This window comes from Petaurus breviceps, unplaced genomic scaffold, assembly GCF_028583685.1.
Source record: "Petaurus breviceps papuanus isolate PSGF00001 unplaced genomic scaffold, PetGlider_PUasm1.0 173, whole genome shotgun sequence".
Taxonomy (NCBI): domain Eukaryota; kingdom Metazoa; phylum Chordata; class Mammalia; order Diprotodontia; family Petauridae; genus Petaurus; species Petaurus breviceps.
Genome location: NW_027185759.1, coordinates 2,269,937 through 2,273,720, shown reverse-complemented (window position 1 = coordinate 2,273,720; position 3,784 = coordinate 2,269,937).

The window sequence follows — 3,784 nt, the reverse complement described above, 5'->3', positions numbered from 1 at the left end:
GCCCACAGGGAGCTTCCACTCTAAACTAAGAAGCAATTTCAAAGACTGCCCCACATCTTGAGTGCCTACTGTGCCCCCCCTCCATGGTGAAAGGGACAGAGACAGCCCCTGCCCTCAAGGAGCTTCCACTCGAAGACACCAGGAAAAACAAAATGGAATTGAAGTGTCCACCAGAAATTATACACCAAAGCCCCCTAAACCTGTTAGAAGGGGACCCTACCAGGGTCCCTGGAAACCACCTAATAGGCCATAATAGTGAGGGAACGTTTCACCTGTGTTGCTAGAAACATGCCCCCGATTCAGGTGTGTTTATGTTTGCATCCAGGGCTTTGCTGGGTAATCAAGGCTTCACTAGAAACGGCATTAACCGCATTACACCCCCGCCCCCTTGGAACCACATTTTTTTGATTAGCAACACCTAACTCTATATAAGTGTATCTTACAGAAGACTCAGTGCTGTCCTCCCTATTGGGGAGGCAGTCACCGTTGTTAATAAACACTCCTAGCCAATTATAATTGGCTTTGCTGCCATGTCCATTACAGAATGCCAGCTGTGGACAGGCTAAGTGGGAGATCAGTAAGAGTGGGGAGGCTCCCCATGAGAAGGGTATTTCAGCTGCGACCTAAAGGAAGCCAGGAAGGCCAGTGATGGTTATGAAGATAGGAAGTCCTGAGCCAACCTGACCTCACAGAAAATGCCCTAGACACGCATCAACCAGACTGGCCTCTACTGTCCCAATGGCCAGAGCCTCACAGAGAATCAAGACTCAAACCGAAGTTTAGGAGGGAGACTAGACACATATGATGGGGCCAGCTCCCCATCGGGGAACGTCTCAACACTTACACAATAGCTTCAGAGTGAACTGTAGCCCTGACAGTGAGGGGTAACGGCACCAATGTGACAAGTTTGTTTCACAGCAGGGCTTCATGACCACAGCATGAAAACTTGCCCCATGACCTCAGAGAACACTCGATGCTGGCCAAAATAATACAATATGTGATTTTTCCAGAGGGTGAATGCAAAGGATTGTGGTTATGCCAAGCTTAGAGCACAGCTGCTTGCTGGGCCTTAGCTCTGGAAAACAAGGGTCTGCTGATATCTTGACACTAGCAAAGGCTTGTGCTCCAGCGGCCTGGTTTTTATCACGGCCTAGGGCCACCCCCTCCACCCCTCTTCTGTTACAGGAGGGGCTGGACCTAGACACTTAGGGAGGCCCTTCCGACCCACAGTCCCCCGCCCTTGGCTGGTGGGGGGGCATCCCCCCCGCATTCCTCCGCCAGGCCGCTGAGTTAATTGTAAGACTGGAAGTCTTGGGGGAACTTGCAGAAAGGGGAGCTCTGGGGAGCACTGGGGCAGTGAGGGGGTACCCTGGGCATGATGCCCGTGCACACACACACTTTGAGGAACTGGTAGTGACAAGAAACATAGGAACTGTGAATTGTGCCAGTGTCGACTTTGAAGGAATTCCTGCCTTGCGCACCACCCTTCAGGGCGCCGATTGGCGCTCCCAGAGTGGTAGCACTGAGCTCCATTCAGTCTCCTCAGTGGTTCAGTGGTTCAGATGAGGCCAGACCACTATCGCCTTCCAGCAAGTCCAAGGAGTGTGGACATGACTGGAAGAGGGACCTCAAAGTTTCTGTTTCTGTATCAGACCTCTCTGGTCACTGATTTTAAAAACTGAATGGGGCTTGACTCTCCCTCTCTAATCCTCAGACACCAAGTTTCCTTCTTTCTCTATTCCCCTCACATATTCTTACTCTTCCCTCCCCACAGGTGTGAATCCTGCCTTCTCTTCTCACAAAGCCTGGGCCTCAGCATTCATTCAGGACCTGTCCACCCTCACCCTTTATTCCTGGGCTGGCTGGCAGGCACTTTGGGCACAGCATGCTGTCTTCCACCCTCTCAGGATCTCTCTGTCTGCCCTCTTGCCATTTGCTGGTTTTCTCCCCTAAGCAGAGCTAAATGCCCAGAGTGACAATCAAAGGTCCTTGCTTTGGCCAGTAAATACAGTAAATATTACCACAATCGGAAAACACGCTCTTAGGGTGCTGCCTAGTGAGAATATTTCCCCAGCAAACTCCTTGGCTGGCAGCTACACCTGGGAGGAGAGGCACTGGGAGGGATGACAAAGCATGCCTGAGTGAGCAGAGCCTGAGATGGGAACCTGGAGAGCAAAGTCCAGGCTTCTCCAGGGGCCTAGCTTGGAGTGAATCATTCCACTTGTTGGGCCTCACGTTGGCTAAGGCCTATCATCACATGGGAGGAGCTTGAGGTGGGTTCTGCTTGGTCACTTTGTCAGACCACCCACTAGGCCCCTACAGCTAGGACATCCCAAAGCCTCTGACATCCTGCAGTGTCTACTGACCCTCAGCACAAGATGATATCTGGGTTGTGCTGTGGTCATCCAACACCCATTGAACTGCCTGCTCTAAGAAGTGTCCTGAATGACAGTACTTAGCAACTTGCATGTGTCCTGAGGGTCATGGTCAGATCTCTCTGTGAGCATTTTAAGCATTCAGATGCCTTCCAGGTCTCCCTCTGACAGTAAGACAAGCCTCCCTACAGAGATCGAGTGAGGCCATTGACACCGTCAGACATTGAGTGGTAGGCATCTCTCTTCCTGTGTCCAGGATCTGGCCCTGCTTATGATTTGCAGCCTCTCAGAGGTTTTCCCCAAAAGTCCAAGGAAAGGCTCTGCATCTCACAGAGGCCTCTCCCTCGGACTCCCCAGAACTTTCACGCTCTGTAAGCTGGTTGTGTTTATCTCTTGACAGGTCTCCCAAGATGGTATGGAACCCTGAGAATGACTTGGCCCTCAGCTCGTTTGAAGGTTGGGACCCGACAGGTATGTGTCCCCTGAACATTCACTGACTGCTGCCCTTTCAAAGACTGACTCTTCCCTCCCTCCTATGGGAACCTGGAAAAGAACTCTCTTTAGAGAAGAACCTGAGATCTGCTTCTTGGAGCCTACAGAGCCTCAAGGTCTTCTGACTAAGCCTTATGGCCAGAAACCTGCCAAAAGAGAAAGAAGAAGTCCTGCTCCCCGAAGGGTCTAAAGCAGGCTGAGAGAGCAGAGCCCCAAGCCCTGTGGGGCAGGCCAGAGCAACTCCCAGCAAAGTTCTGAAATGAAGAGAATCTCGGCTCGGCTTCTAGAGCACACCTTCCCCTTGAGCTGGGACCTGCACTACAAGTCTTGTCCCCCCATTCTACAGATGGGAAAGTTCACCAGCTGCCTATGGGCAGAGAGGCAGAGGATGATGGTATCTGCACTGCCACAGAGTTGTTGGTCTGTCCTTTATGAACTACACTGTAAAAATCCCCTTTTAAAATGGCAGTTGTTACACATGTACAAAAGAATCTGGAAATCAAAGTTTTACAAACAAATAGGTTTTTTTTAATTGTTTTTTATATGCAACTGGGAAATAAGATATGCAGGTACTGGGGTACAGAAGCCCATCTTGCCCTACTAGAAAGTTGGGGGGAGGATATAAGAGAGAGCAGAGTGGGAGAAGGAGTATTCAGTAGGCTCGCTATCTTGGGGTGGGGGTAAGGGAAAGACGGAGAAAATTTGCAACTCAAAATCTTGTGGCAACGAATGTTGAAAACTAAAAATCAAGGGGCGGCCAGGTAGCACAGCGAGTAAGAGCACCGGCTCCAGTGTTGAGAAGACCTGGAGATCAAATCCCGGGCTCAGACACTTAGCACCCACCCAGAAACACCTGGCTGTGTAACCTTGAGCAAGTTACTTAACCCCAATTGCTTAGGGGTGGCCAGGTGGCTCAG